This window comes from Zalophus californianus, chromosome 3, assembly GCF_009762305.2.
Source record: "Zalophus californianus isolate mZalCal1 chromosome 3, mZalCal1.pri.v2, whole genome shotgun sequence".
Lineage (NCBI taxonomy): Eukaryota > Metazoa > Chordata > Mammalia > Carnivora > Otariidae > Zalophus > Zalophus californianus.
In genome coordinates, this window is record NC_045597.1 from 127,826,246 (window position 1) to 127,843,097 (window position 16,852).

Consider the following 16,852-nt stretch of genomic DNA (forward strand, 5'->3'; position numbering starts at 1 on the left):
GGAAATGTTGGTCAAAAGGTACCAACTTCAAATTATAAGATGAGTAAGGAGCTCATGGACAGAATAATGATTATAGTTAACAATATTGTATTATATACTTATAGTTAACAATATTGTATTATATACTTGAAAGTTGCTAAGAGATCTTAATGTTTTTGCCAAAAAAGAAGGAGGAGGAGGAGGAGGAAGAAGAGGAGGGGGAGAAGAAAGAAGCAAAAATAAGAAAGAAGAGGAGAAGGAAGAAGAAAGAAGGAGGAGGAGAAAGAGAAATGGTAATTATGGGAGGTGATGGGAGTGTTAACTAACCCTACTGTGGTAATCATTTCACAATATGTAAGTGTATCAAATCAACGTGTTGTACACCTTAAACTTACACAATGTTATGCGCCAATTATATCTCAATTAAAGCCGGAAAAAAATCTAGTAACTTTGAAAAATTGAGATCAATGGCAATGCAGTTGAGGAGGCTATTGTAGATCTTCCATATGTAGTTTTGAAAGTATTTTAAAAGGTAAGAAGCTACTTTGGAGGTTTGATTCATTGTTTCTTCTTTGGAGGTCACTGGAAGAGTTGCAGAAATACTCTGAATTTGTCAGTAAAAATCATTCTTAATAACATAAAGCAAAATTGCCGATTTTAATTTGTAATTTCATTTAAACAAATACATATTACACTTCTGTTACATATATTGCTTAGTGTTATGCTAAGAATCTGGGAAAACTAAGGAGTGAATAAGACATAGTCCTGGCTTTCAAGATAATTTCAAGATTACAGCAATGATAGGCCTATTGATAATGGTAATTCAAGGAAGAAAGAGGCATAATCAATGTGCATTGAAGTCAAAGAGGAAGAGCAATTAAGTCTGACTAGGGCAAATAAGGAGTGTTTGTAAAGGAAATACCAAAGTTTATCTTTGAAGGATGAATGGAAAACGAAATTGGAAAGAAGGAAAGGAGAAAATTGCAAGATGGAAGAAGTATAGCAAAGTGGAGATAAGAATGTGCATGGTAAATTAAGATGTGAGGATGCAAGTAGTAAAGATCTAGATGATTAAGTTGGAGACACATAAAATTGTCTTGACACAGGTTTTAGGAAAAACACTGCAACAATACTTTTTAAAGATATATTAGAAGAATCAATAGCTAAGGGATGCCTGAGTGGCTCAGTTGGTGGGGCATCTGACTCGGTTTCAGTGCAGGTCATGGTCTCAGGGTCGTGGGATCGGCCCACGTTGGCTCTGTGCTCAGCGTGGAGTCTGCTTGAGATTCTCTCTCTCCCTCTCCCTCTCCCCTTCCCCCCACTCACGCTCTTTCTCACTCCTAAAATAAATAAAAATCAATAAAATCTTGAAAAAGGGAAAAGAAAAATCAATAGATAAGATCAGGGAATATTAATTAATAAACCATATAAGAGATTGTAAGCCAGGGAAATATCATAGAAAATGAAAAGGAAAAAACAGATTTGAGCCGTATTATTGACATTGACTTGACTTGACTGGGTAGAGCTTCAAGGTTTAGAAAATTTGTAGCCTTAATGACTGAGTGGTTGTTGTACCATTACCAAGATAAGAAAATACATAGAGGGAACGTAGCATGCTTTTGGTTGGAAGGGAAGGGATGAATTTATATGTGGATGTGTTGAGTACCAGTGTTATAGAATAGTTACGTGAGAGTGCTAAACTGATACTCCATTTATGCATGCACTTATTTATTCATGTATTCAGAATACACAGAAAGACCCAATAACATTCTCCACAATAAAATAAAATCAGATATAATGCAATTGACTATTAGGGCCTGTACCCCAGGGCTTCTTACCAGTAAGCTACCTAGGCTTATCTTGGTCCTTTCCTTAACCTTGCAGTAAGTGCTTATTTTATGAGCTTGGACTTTTTAAACCTGTGTAGTGTCATTTTGTGTTTGACTGTATTTATTGAGTACTTGCTATGTACTGGACACTGTTCCAGGCACGGAAGATAGAGAAGGAACAAGATAGACACATTACTTACATTTCTAGAACTTAATATGTCAGGGAGACAGAGAATAAATGAAACAATAAGGAGTATAATCTCAGATAATGAAAAAACAGCAAAATAAGTAGATAAAGAAGGTTAGGAGTGTGTACTACTTAAGATATGGTTAGAGAAGACCCTCTGAGGATATAATATGAGATGACATGATGACATAATGTAATGAAATTGATACAAGAGAATCAGTTGAAGATCTGGAGCATAAACATTCTAAGAAGCAGGAAGACTAAATACAAAGACCCTAATATGGTAATAAAGTTAGCATTTTCTAAGAACAATAAGAAGGCCAGTGTTAGGAGATGAGTATAGAGAGGTATACAGGAGCCAGCGGATACAGGGCATTCAGCCATGATAAGGAGTTTGGAGTTTTACTCTTAAATTTAATGGCATGCTTTTGAGCAAAATCGTAGTAATGATCTGATTTACATTTTCAAAAGATCATTCTGGTACCTATTTGGATAATAGAGCATAGGAGAGTAAGAGCAGAACTATAGAGTCAAGTTGAGAGGTTACTGCAACAGTCTAGGTGAATGATAATCATTATTTGAAATAAAATTGTAGTAGCTGAGGTAATAGGAGGTGTTCTGATTTGGTATATATTTTATTTTTATTTATTTTTTTAAGATTGTATTTATTTATTCATGAGAGACAAAGAGAGGCAGAGAGAGAAGCAGGCTCCCCGCGGAGCAGGGAGCCCGATGCAAGGCTCCATCCCAGGACCCCGGGACAATGACCTGAGCCGAAGGCAGACGCTTAACTGACTGAGCCACCCAGGCGCCCCTGGGATATATTTTAGACTGAAAAGTGACAAGATTTCGTGGTGGGTTTGGTGCGAGGAAAGAAATAAAAAATGATTTTTAAGATTTTAGAACTGAGTAATGGGAAAACGTAACATTTATTAAGATGGGGAAGACAGGAGAGGGAGAGGCATAGGTGAGAGTGGGAGGACAAAACAATGATTTCCATGCTGAATGTGTTAATTTGAGATATTTGGTAGATACTCGAGGGCCTACACTGAGCAGACAGTTGGGCATAAAGTCTGATCCTAATCTCTATTAGAGAGATTAGGGCTGGAGATATGGAGTTGGAAATAATCAATATCGTGCTTTCTGTTCCCTTTGATTTAGTTCCCTCTGATCTAGTCGTGGGAGGTGACAATGGTTTCTCTTGTCCTCTGGCTTCTGATGAGTTTCCTTCCAATGGGAAACCTTCAGCATGGAGAAGGGGGGAGAAGTTGGAAGTATTTTTTACCTTGGCTCCTTCTCTAAGGTATTAAAATGGGCTGTCTGACTCCCTCAACCAAATGCCATAGCTCTTGTCAAGTGTCCTTCTTTACCCAGCTTTTTCTCTCCTTCTTCTTCTTTAGTCTACACCCCTTTTAGTCCTCGGGGTGTTAACGGACCCCCTGCTGTTACTTATCCTCGTGTATTACATTATCCTTTATGGTTTCCTCACACCCTGCTCACACCTCTGTGAAAGTCTCTTCGTTAAACCCTCATCTGATTATCCTACTTTTGGTATGCCATCTGTTTCCTGCTGGGACAGAAAATAATACACTAGTCCCCAGGCTCCTTCCCCACGGTCTATTAAGACTAATGTAGTAATTATTGCTAGAAGTGGCCCTAGGAACTGACTCTCAAATGGAATTCTGGGACTGTTTTACATTTTTGAGTAGTGCATTGATAACTCTCTTGCTGGGGGTTGAGGGGTAGGGAATGGGGCATGGTAATCCATGGCATTCAGTGGCATTATGATTACTTAAATTATCACCAGTAGAGGGGTCAAGGTGTGCAGCGAGGTGGCTGTAGCACTTATCACTATGGCAACAGTGGTAATTATAAAGATGGTGACATCAACTGTTTTCTTTTGATAGCTGTAAGGTAGTATACAAAAGGAAAAGGAAAAATTGAATATCCAACTGAGATCATGTATAGAAAAAGCAAGTCTCTAGCAGCTTTGAAGGAGCCCCTTATCTTCTGAAGTTGTTAAAATCTTGCTGGGGATCAAGCCCATTCCTTGAGTATAACAGATTTGACTACCAATTACACCCATCACGTCTCTTTATCCTGAGCTAAAGGAACTGGCGGGAAAAGAAGGATCTCACAGGGTAGGGTAGGGATATTTGGGCAGACAAAAAGCAGAGCTGGGAACTTTGAATTCCTATATCTCTTTCCAGCAGAGGCAGCCTCTCCTCCAGTATTTGAGGGAACCAGCCTTTTAGTGACTGACTCCAGAGTAGTAGTTTCACAAGCTGATGCCTGTTCTTCCTGGGACCAACTTCTAACACTCCCAAATGCCTCCAGATTGATAATGAGCATTAGACTCTAATGTAGCCAGAAGGTGAAGTAGAAGACTTGGTCTTTGAGGAAGAAATATCCTAACAATGAAAGACTTATAGGATCTCATTGATTTCTACTGGCAGGAGTCTGGAGAGTATATATGGGAGTGAATTACATGGGTGTTGGACAAAGGATGAAAAAATACAAAGCTGGTTTAGGTTGACGAGAATTTATTTATTCACTCAGGATTTGGGATTTAATGTGTTGTTGATCACCTAGGAGTGGTGTTAGTCTGTTATGCTGGCTGTTTAAAGCCTGGAATCAATCAACTGTGGCCTACATTCAAAAGGTTGAATGCCATAACTTCTCTGGTACAGTATAGGGGAAGGAATCAAGTCTTGGAAAAATGGGAATACTGGAATGGGTTTATTGTGTGTAACCAGGTCAGCCAATCTTTATTTGAATTACCCAATAGGGCCCTGAGAACATACTCCTTATCAAGACCTCAAGGAATTCATTGATAAGGAGGGGTACCAGTATCCTTGAAAACTGAAGTAATGCTCTTGGTGGTGGTTTTCTCTATGCCAGAGTTTATGGTAGGACATGGAACCATGGAACTGCATTTCATGATGGCAGTAGGAATAATAGGAAACCAGAGAATTAGAGGCCAAGTAGGAGTGCTTATTTATTATAGATGAAGTAGACACAATTACCATAATAAGCCACAGAGATAGAGTAATAATCAGAATGTTTTGACCTTCAGGGATCTTTAGCAGCAGCTAATTGATCATGGAGTTCTTAGATGCAAAATAGAAGGGTAGCCAACTAAGGAGCTACTTGGTATATATAGGGAGAAAAATTCTAGGCCTGGTGAACATAAAATTAACTTGAATTAATAGGGATTTACTTCTTTTTACCTTTACAGACTTGGAAACCTTTACTTGAGAAGGTGGTCAGACCTTGTAAGGAATGACCTGGCAATAGAGTCACAGGTCTGTAGCATGATTCTTCCTCCACATCTGCCTTAGAGGTACCTGCAGCTATTTAATGACGATTGTACCTGGAGCAGTGGTTCTTAAACTTAAGTATGCATCAGAATCACTTGGAGGGCTTTTATTTTATTTTATTTTTCTTAAAGATTTTATTTATTTATTTGTCAGAGAGAGAGAGCGCAGTGCACACAAGCAGGGGGAGCGGCAGGCAGAGGGAGAAGCAGGCTTCCAGCTGAGCAAGGAGCCTGATGTGGCACTTGATCCCAGGACCCTGGGATCATGACCTGAGCTGAAGGCAGACACTTAACCGACTGAGCCACCCAGGTGTCCCACTTGGAGGGCTTTTAAAACATAGACTTCTAGGTCCTACCTTTTAATAACTTTGGGGTAGAGACACCAGAATTTATATTTCTGACAAGTTCCCAAGTGATGTTGATGCTGCTGGTTTAGGGATCACACTTGAGAACCACTGCATTGGAGAAGGAAGCAGATAGACTTTAGCAGTTATTACATACTTCCTCTTAAATAATTCTAATGCCTGGAGACCTGAAATACCACCAGGGCCCACTGGTCAGAGTTGGGATTTATGAAGATGTGATAATAAATTCTCTGTTATCAGATGGCCCAAGTCCATTTCAGAAAGTGTTCAGAGGGACTTCAGATGCTCTTTTTTCCCCCTACAGGCCAAAAATGCATAGTAAAAATAGGAAAACTTCATGATAGAATTTGCTGGTAGGAATAAATTCTATTGCAGAATAAGGACAAAGTTGAAGCCCCTGGAACTGTCTTCCTTTGCCAAAATAAAACAAAAGCAATGCTTCATCAAAAAGGGGATGTGCCACCCCAGATGTTTGAACAATTACATAGATGGTGAATCCAACAATAACCCCATTTTACTCTCTTGCTTGTGCTGATGCAAAAGTCAGATAGGTCTTTGAGAATGAGGATAAATTATCAGAAGCTTAATTAAGTGATGATGCCAATCATATCTGATGTTTCCAATGTAGTAGCTTCACTGTAAGAAATAAGTGTGGCCCCTGACACCTGTGACTTAAATGCATTTTTCCCTTTCCTCTATTAGTAAATGTAAACAAAAGCAGTTTCCTTCACAAGGCAGGGATATCAATATGCCTTTACTCTCTTGGTCTAATCTATGTCAGCTCATCTCTCTGTCACAATATAGTCAGGAGAGAACTTGGCTGCTTTGTTATTTCACAGAATAATATGATCATTGTTAAGTGAGAAGATACCTTAAATGTAAGTGACACGTGATCACTGCCCACATTCTCCAGAAAATAAAAATGAAAAAGACAAAAGAAAGTAAGCAGTATGTGTCAGAGCAGCCTAGTGGTCTGGGTCATGTCAGGAGATCCTTTTTAAAATGGAGCTGATTTGCTGTACTGCCCTTCACAGTGAAAGGAACACAGTGCGTGGTGGGCATTTTTGGATTTTTGGAGGAAACATCTGGGTGTGCTACTGTCATGTATTTAGTGGGTAACCTTAAAGTTGTAAGATTTAAGTGGACCCTATATCCAGAAACAGCTCTACAGCTTGGCATTATGCCCTAACAAACCCAATGGCATTAGAAGTGTCTGTGGCCGACTGACACATCCACTCCATTGTCTACTTTGTTCTGTGCCCCAGGAGGTTAAACTTCATGGACTGAATAACAAGGTAATTTGCCTTCAATATGGAACCTCTGGCAATTTGCAATAGGAGAAATAGAGTAGACCATAGAATTTTGGAGTAAGGCCATGCCCTCTTCTGCTAACAAACTAATCTCCAAAGAGATTCACAATCACTCGCTTGCTCTTGGACCTGGTAGAAACTGAATTCCTTACCATAGATACCAAAGTACTATGCAACCCAAATGCCCATCTTTAATTGGTGTTATCTAATACATAGGACCATAAAATTGAAAATATGCAGAACAATTCTATTATAAAATGGAAATGCCATAAAGAATACCTTGTATGTATAGAAGAGATAAACTGCAGAAGCAGATGGCTCAGATTCCTATTGTACGGGCTTGACTTGCTTTGCCACCTTTTCCTCAGTTCACACCTATGATCCCATGGAAAGTTCCTTACGACCTGTTCCAACCTAGGCCTCAGATGTAGCTACAAAAGTGAGTATATAACAACTATTTTATCTGACCTAAATGTATCCCATGACCCCTTACTACTTTATATGAGTAGCGCGCATGATGGCTAATGTCTTAGATTTCGGGGCGGATATGACCAAACTGATATGAGCCTGTTGCTAACATGGCATCTGCTGGGACTTTGTGTGTCATATTCATTTCCTGTGGCTGCCATAACAAATTACCATAAACTGGGTGGCTTAAAACAACAGAAATTTATTCTCTCACAGTTCTAGAGTCTAGAAGACCAAAATGAATAACACTGGGCCAAAATCAACGTGTTTACAAGGCTGTATTTTCTTCAGAGGCTCTAGAGCAGAACCTTTTCCTTGCCTTTTCCAGCCCCTGTCACTCCCATCATTCCTGGGCTTGTGGCGGCATCACTCCAACCTCTGCTTTTGTCTTCACATCCCTTTCTCCGCTGTGTATGTATTAAATTTCCCTCTGCCCCACTTTCTTATAGGGACACCTGTGATGGCATTTGGGGTTCACCCAGATAATCCAGGATAAGATTCTTAATCACAGATGCAAAGACTCTTTTTCTAAATAAGGTAACATTTACAGTCTCTAGGGATTAGGGCCTGCTGCCTTCGGGGACCATTATCTAGCCCACTACATTTTACTGCTGTCTCAGGGCCACAAGTTTTGCCCCTGTTTAAGCACAATTATGTATGTTGAGATGTAGACTGGGTGGAAGGCCCCGAATAGCTGCCCTCTGCTCCTCCAGCTCCACTCTCTGCCATTTTCCATAGCATTCTGTGCTCTAGGAAGCTAAGCTGTATAGATGACATAACAAGCCCTCATACCCTTTGGCTTATACTTGAGTTCAGCCCAAATGAGGAACCTTGGTGAGAGATGAAAGGGGGAGAGGGGAATGAGGTTAAAGGATTTATTTTCCTATCTCTCTTTCTTCCAACCCCTCACCAAAGACTTTTCTGCATCTCTCTACCGAAAGTTATCGCTCCTATTAGATGGCCCTCTCTACACAGTTCTTTTTTTTTTTTTTTTCTATTTAGTTCCCTTTTAACACTTACTCTTCTTGCTCCCTCAGACCTCAGGAAGGTTACAGAACAGTGGTATGCCAGCAGATACTTAACAGCTGGGTCTCTAAAAACAATATGTATAGATAGACGAACAGGAAGATTGATAAGTACGTAAATTTGTTATAAATTTTTCTACTATAAAGGAGTCAAAGAACACAATTTACAAATAAAAAAATATGCAGTACAATAAATTTCTTGTAGCCAGTTGATTTTCACAGAATGCTATTGTTGATTTTTGCCAAACTCTTATGATTGACAAGCAAGTGTAGATCCAACATGTATTTTGATTGATACTTTCATTTTTGTTAATGCTTACAATGAAAAGTGAAACAAAAGAAGCAGATTTGGGAGTCTGTAAATGATGTGAATGACTTCTTAACTAAATCAGATAATAGTTTTTGACTACTTGAAGAATATATTACCAAGTTTTCAAAGTATTATTTACAATGTAATGCTCACAGACGTGAAACACCTTTAAGTATAATCTGCACTTTCTCCATCACTTTGTTAAGTCTATGCTAATTTCTGTGGTATAAGTTCTCCATCCATGGCTGATTTTAAGCTATCAATGTGTTATCATTGAATGTAAAGTTGAGAAGAGATCTGAAGTGTCCTACTGTATATTATTTCTGTCATACAGCTATAATAGACAAATTTCTGGAAACATATAATAGAAAATTGTAGCAAAATAATTGAGAAATAATGGATTTCAATATTTATTACTTTTACTTTTAATATTTATTTAATTGTGTGTTTATATAGTTTAATTTTTATAATGGCTGCATTTGACAACTGACTTGCAAATTGCCAAAAATATAATAGTCTGTTCTCATAAGCCCCTATAAGGTTGGTCCAGCACACCATTATAAAACAGAGTTCTGCTGTTTTTTATTCCAGAGTACTATATTATCCCTTATGATATTCTGCAGCCTGCTCACACCTGGTAAGTAAATAGTTCCTTACTTAAATCCTCCTCAGATTACCAACATAGAATGTGCCATCTATTTTCTGCTAGAGTCCAAATTGATAAAAGCATGATGATATTATTTAACTTTGTAGTAATGAATGATAATCCTCAGGAGTAAAAAGAAAAGAAGAGGGATGATGCTCGGAGCATTTGGAGATCAGGAAGAGAAGGAAGGAACAGTAAAAGAGACTGAGGAGTAATAGCTTATGAAATAGGAAAAAACAAAACAAAACAGAAGAAAGTAGTGTCCTGGATAGAAAGAGAAGAAAATGTTTTAAGAAGGAAGCAATGATGAAATGCTTAGAGGTCAAGTAACACGAGGACTGATAACTGATCATTGGATTTGGCAAAATAGATATTGTGGGTAACTTTGATAAGCGAGTCTTTATTGGAGTGGTTAGGATGAAAGTCTTATTATAGTGAGTTAAGAATGAGAAGTGATTAAGTGGTGACAGCAAGTATAAAATACTTTGATGATGAGTTTTGCTGTTCAGGGGAGAGGCAAGGAGCTTTAACTGTTGAGGGATATGGATCTAGTCATCAACTTACCATGAAGGAAGATAAATATATGGGGACAAATACAAATAGGTTGGCATATACAGTTGTTGGGATATGATGTGGCTGTGTTCTCACTGCTCTGATTTGCTCAAGTAAATATTAAGCAATGTCATTGGTTGAAAGTAAAAAAGAAAGGGATGTTTGAGGTTTTAGGAGTGAGGAGATGTGAAATAGTTTTCATTGTTTTTGAGTTTGTGTTATTAGGGAGAAAAAAAGTTGAACAGGAAAATGTAGTAGGATTGCATGGGCAGTGCATGCTTAGAGCCTTGCTCTGTATTTGGCACATATTAGGAGATTCATTTGTTTATAAATGTTTTTTCAGTGTCTACTGTGTTCTGAGCACTCTTCTAGGCACTGCAGATATGAGCAAAAAACAAAACAAAACAAAGATCCTTGCCTGCTCCTTGATACATTAGAACAGGGGCTGGCCAACTTTTTCTGTACAGAGGCAGGTAATGTAGATTGTAAGCTCTGTGAGCCAGGTGGTCTTTGTTGTAACTACTCAACTCTGATTGTAATACAGAACAAACCATAGACAATACATAATAGAATGGACTAGGCTGTTGTAATAAAATCTTACAAAAACAAGTGTCAGACTGGATTTGGCCCATAGGCCATTGTTTGCCAACCTTTATGTTAGCGGTGTTTGCTGCAATGAAGACAGGAAAGCACAGAAGGGGATGGGAAGTACTTAAGTTGAAGAATTTTATTTTTAAATGCAATGAACTGGTGAAGTCATACCGAGAAGGTACCATTTAAACCAAAGCTTTGAGAACGTGAAGGACTAAGCCATGTGGATGAGTGTTCCAAGAAGAGACCGCAGTGTAAAAGTTCTTGCAAGAGTGTACCTTGTGTTTGTACATCAAGGTGGCTGAGCAGAATGAATGAGGAGAAGTAATATTGGATGAAATCAGGGATTTAACAGGGAAAAGGATAACCTAGGTTCTTATAGACCCCTGTTAAGACTCTAAGTGAAATGGGATATAAGAGGGTTTTGAGCAGGAATTGACATGATTTGAATTGCAGGATTATTTGGCTGCCTTATTGAGATAAATGGGGCAAGGTTGGAGTCAAAAATAATTTTTGAATGAATAAGTGAATGAATGAATGAACAAATGAATATGATTAAGGATTTCATGTAATTGAATATTTGAGATTGGAAATATCAACTGGGGAGTCTGGAGGAAATCATAGAAGCTAGAAGCAAATATAGAATGAGAGGAAAATTATGGCTAGAACCTTAGGAATAACCAGACCAGGAGTTGACAGAGAAAGAGGAATTAGTGAAGGTGATAGAAAAGGAATAATGAAAAAGATCTGTGTTTTGGTATTTACTGCATTTTTCTTGTTCTTGGAGAGAGTTCAGTAGATGATGGACTAAACATCTAGTTTTTCTACATGAGAAAACTTAAATTTGTTAATGAAAAAAAGGAAAAAGGAGGGTAACTTGATTGGAAAGCTATTGACCTCAAAGGAGTTAACATTTTTCTCTAACTTGCTTCACATAAGTAAGCCAGTGAATTAATTTCACTGTGAGCATAATACCTACTTAAGCAATTCATTAACTCATTAATGTTTGTTGGCCATTCATATTTGCTAAAAACTCTGCCAGGAATTGATCTCTTCATTACAATCGAACACATTCTGCTGGAAATCAGTAATGATAGTGACACATAATGTTATTTACCTATCTACAAGAAATTCTGGAAGATTCCAAGGAAATTAAGAGGTCAATATGTCTGTGTAACTAATCAAAATAAAAAGGTTAAATAAAATATCACTGGCTTCTTGCATTTCTATTGTATTTTTATTTGAGCACCACAGTCTTTCCAGATATTAACCAAGGAGTTTGTAGGTAAAATAATAATAATAATAATAATAATAAACAAAAACAAAACGATACAATGAAGCCAAAAGTCAAGAGTAGAAAGGTGAAACAAAAAATCATACCATACAATGATCATTAGAGTAGATGAAACGGAATTCAGGTCATATAATATCTCAATTCTATTTACCTATTATTCATATTTTCTAGGAAATGTCTTATTTGTAAATATGCATATAAGAACTTGTAATTTTTGATAAGACCTTAAACATGTTTTGTGTTCTCTGATTTTAAATTTCTAAATATAGCTTTTTCTGCTTATTAGCTCTCTAGAGGTATGCTGGCCCATGTGACCTTTTACTATAATTTACTTAAAAAGTCAGTAGTCCCAGGTTTCACATTTTTTTTATTGTAATACACATTTAAATCTTTGAACTCTAATATTGAATAAACTCTGGAATGACTTTGAGCTCTGGATGTTGAGCTTGGTAACCTTGAACCTCCCATAAATTGGAGAAAACCTCTAAAACAGCCAAAACAAAGCTCTTGACTTTCTAAATATAACATTTGCTTGACTCCTTGACTTAATTGTGAACTCTGTTGTTTTTCCTTGACTGGTTTGCCACTATCATTTGAAGTCAACCTTTTTTCTACTTAGTTGAAAATCATGCTTCAGTGGATTAAAAGACAAAGTTGCATTTCTTCCAATTAAATCTTTAAAAGTCTTTAAGATGTGTCTTGAAAAAACAAAAACAGATGTGTGTGTTAATTCTCTTAAATTATGATCAAGGATAATGACTCCCCCCTTTACCTGTTTGTCCTTCCTTTTCAGTCTGTTTGACAATAAATTTAGTGTATTACTTATATTCCAACTATAATTCTTTAGTTTTATCTCATCAATCTTCACTTTTATTTTTTAGTCTTTCAAACCTATTTTTAATTCTGTGAATATGGCTTTTAAAAATTAAAAAGTTATACATGTTTTTTGGAACAAAATTAATCAGTATAGATTGTGTAAAACACGAAAGCTCTCTTGCACTTCCCCTAATCCCAAACCACTTCCTAGAGGGAGTTTCTCTGAAGTTTGGTAATGGAATGGTGTCATGTTTCCAGCCACTCTTCTCTACATATAAACAAACATTCAGGGGCGCCTGGGTGGCTCAGTCAGTTAAGTGTCTGCCTTTGGCTCAGGTCATGACCTCGGGGTCCTGGGATCAAGCCCTGCATCAAGCCCCACATTGGGCTCCCTGTTCAGCGGGGAGTCTGCTTTTCCCTCTCCCTCATGCTCTCTCTCTCTTTCAAATACATAAATAAAATCTTTGAAAAATATACATTCACATTCATGCTCACATGTATTTTACAACTTAATTTTTGAATTATTCTATTGTGTATGGCAAAAAACACTATTAAGAATGAGTGGTGTTGAGTGGATGAATGGCTGGATAAATATCTATCATCTATCTATCTATCTATCTCATGAAAGACTTGAATATTTTAAAACTGTAGCTACCATATATCATATGCCATAACTTATTTTCTCCTCCTATTTTGTATTATAGTGATTTAGTAAAATGCCTTTTTAAACATTTAGAAAAATACTTAAAGCCGACATTAGAATTAGTTCAGACAAACTGGTGACAAATGATAATTTGTATTTTTCGTTTTCAAGAAGATTGCTATTAGGTGTTTTTTTGCTTAAATATTTATAAACTAAGTAGATTCAAAGTGTAAGTGGAAAAATACAGCAGTATTAAAATAGAGAGGTACAGATGATTTCATTAAATCATGTTTGCATTTGTAGTGTGCCATTTACTGCTTCATTCTAAACAGACATTGCATTCTTCGAACATTGCATAATTTCAAGTATAGATCCAGTGTAGTCTACTGCAGTACTTTATTTTTTTATTTTATTTTTTAAAGATTTTATTTATTTATTTGGCGGGGAGAGAGAAACAGACAGCAAGAGAGGGAACACAAGCAGCGGGGCAGGAGAGGGAGAAACAGGCTTCCTGCTGAGCAAGGAGCCAAATGCGGGGCTTGATTCCAGGACTTTGGGATCATGACCAGAGCCAAAGGCAGACGCTTAACGACTGAGCCACCCAGGTGCCCCTCTACTGCAGTACTTTTATCTATACAGAAACATGGAAAAAATGTGGACTCACACTGTGTTTTCGCCACTTACGAACAAATCACATTCATTTGGCTTATAACATACATGTAATATCTCTTCAGAATTTATTCTATATATATCAAAACATTAATTTTGAAATGGTAAGGTTCTGTAAGTGCCTGTGAATTCATAATACACGGGGTGCCTTGCAACCAAATATATATTCAGTTCCCAATATTATTGGTGTTTCCAATTTCAATAACTATAATATTATCACCTTTGGACTTTTATGGCATCTTTCATCCGTGGATCTTAAAGGGCTTTACAAACATTAATTCGCACAACATTCTTGTGAGGTACAGAAATATCATTAACCCCATATTACAGATGAGGAAACAAGCGCAGAAAGGTTAATAATACATGCACCACTTTCTACTTGTACAGTGCCTTTGATTCAGGGAACTCCAAGTACCCTGGAACTTTATGATACTGGTAGAGAACAGAACTAGCACAGAATTATAGATTAACTCCCGGCAGACTTTTCCCAAATAGGATGTAGTTTGAGAAACTACCCCCATAGTATATCAGTAGATACTATTGAGTTATAGTCAGATAGTTTGCAGTTTAATGAGGAATCATGGGTTCAGACATATCCTTAACTTTCTCTTTCGTTTTTCTCTCTAATTTTACTTTTCTCTCTAGGTATCATTAGGTAATTATACAACATGGGAAACAGACTATATAAAATTGTCTTTTGCATAAAAAAATAGCACTTCCAAAGTAATGACACGGTACCAGGTTTGTTGCTGTATGCTTTCTAGGCATTAATGGCTAGTCATTTATATTAAAAACAGAAAATAAGAAATTTAAGTTTCATCATATATTTTTACAGTTTTCATCTTCGTTAATTTTTTTTTTTAATGTCTAAACCAGTTTTAACATCTTCCTACAATATAGAGCTCAGTCCTCAATATTCACATATTTGCAGTAAGATTCACTATGGTTACCAGACAGGGGGCCTAGATCTGTGTCACCCACAGCCACAGTTTTCTCTATCACTGATCTCTTCCTAAAAACCCCAGAGTTCACATTTCTAATACATCTTCATAGAGCTTTCTCTTTCTCTTTTTTTTTTTACTACTGGAATTTACTACGGGATCCTTTAGTATTATTTCTCTGCCTTGCTCACCTTAAAAAGATTGTTTATAGTTCTTGGGTTCCGAAGGGCTCAAGGTACCATGCTGGGCACTGGGAATACGGTGGTATAGGAAGACAGACTGGCTTAAAGGGGCTTATAATGTGGATGTGGAGACAGATATTAAAGGAAAAAATAGAATTGTCTTAATTACATGACCATGCAAAATCTCTGTGGGGAAAAAAAAAAAATCTGTAAATGGTTAACCCAGAGGCTGGCAGCACAGTCCTCACCTCACTTAAGATAAAACTGGAATGGCGAGACCCTTGTAGTGGTGATTCAAGGGAAAAGAAAATACCTTGATTACTTGATTACTGTTGACAGATTCTGCAAAGTGATCTTTGGCGTCAAGACCAGCTGGGTGGGGGGGCCCTTGTTTATTCACACAGGACAGGCGTTAGTAGCTGGAAATAACTCAGAAATACTTAAGATAGGCCCATAAGGAAGCTAGCTGGGATGCTTGTATCAAAATGTAGGTAACTAAAATATCAGGAAGAAAGCTGGTATAAGAGGAGAAAAATTATATTTTGCTTTTTTTTTTTTTTCACTATGCATACATACTCGCAGAAATCTCTCCTTACCAGTACAGTTGCTTCTTAGATTTGCACACTGTCTTCGCTCGTCTTTGCTCTCTGGGAATCTCCTCTCTAAGTCTTGACTTCATCTGTTCCTTCTTCAGCCTGATCTAGCAATGAGGAACCGGTGCTAAAAGTTCTTGGGGCCCCCCTCTTTCACCTTACTATTAACTGACTTTCATCCCTCAGAGGAGAAGGATTGCCACCGAAGGAACAAAGAATCTTCTAAAGACAGGGCTGTGGGTACCAAAACAGTATTGCCTCAGGCGACCACGCTTTACCTTAATTGTGCACAAGAGTACTTGGGTGTGATCTGTAAGTACACATATGTTTGAGAGGAGCGTTGCTCACAATGTATTTCATTGGGAGGTGGCAAGAACATCTCTGTTGATATACCCAGATTTTCACAGATAGGCACAGAGATTTTAAATGTTATGCTTAATCTCAACAAATTAAGTGGAAAGCTGTATTTGTTTTTAAGGACAGCTTCTCGGTATTGGCCTGATAGCATCAGTAGGCTGAACAGTTTATGACGTGATTGAAGTTAAGCCTTGCTTTCCCTTATGGGATTTGACAAACATGTTAAGTAGGCAAAAGAAAGAGAGACTGATGAATAGGACTAAAGTCATGCAGCCAGAGAGAGATGGAACAGAAGCAGACTCAATTTGTGTTGCTGGGCTCTGTGGAAATGGAACTCCATTCCAAAACTTGCTTAAACATGCAGACTTTAAAATCACACAGATTTGGGTTCAAGTCCCACAACAGCTATTCACAAAGTTACTTAAACTTTGAGCTGCAGTTTCTTCATCTGTAAAATAGTGCTAATAGTACCTATTTTATGGGACTCTTCAGAGGCTTCAACTGGAGGTGCAATGTTATAAATAGCCCCCAAGGAAATTATCATTTACCGTTTTCATATCTATATGAAAACTCTATAGCAGGGATATAGAAATAATAGTATCATTCCCCTGGTCACACGGGAACTCTAAAAATGAATGAAATAAGTTCCAGTTTGTAATTCTTAATCCACTTTGCCAGCATAAAATGAATGTGCCCTAAATAATCTTTTCTCTCCTGTATTTATTACCAATATACTGCATGAGATGTTTGCCACTGATTCAGACTATTGATGCAGC

The 16,852-nt window shown here is 37.5% G+C and overlaps 1 long non-coding RNA gene across 4 annotated transcripts in view; it reads left to right on the plus strand.

Annotated features, from left to right (window-relative positions):
* Positions 1–213: 213 nt before the first annotated feature.
* Positions 214–16,852, plus strand: part of LOC113920064 — a 32,248-nt gene continuing 15,609 nt past the window's right edge. For 2 of the 4 annotated variants that reach the window (XR_003519217.2, XR_003519220.2), the window contains exons 1-4: positions 214–272; positions 5,234–5,338; positions 7,358–7,428; positions 9,384–9,429. This is a non-coding gene — a long non-coding RNA (uncharacterized LOC113920064). Of the gene's footprint in view, positions 273–5,233; positions 5,339–7,357; positions 7,429–9,383; positions 9,430–11,623; positions 11,754–16,852 lie in introns of those variants that run through there. The other 2 variants (XR_003519219.1, XR_003519218.2) reach the window with 2 other exon arrangements.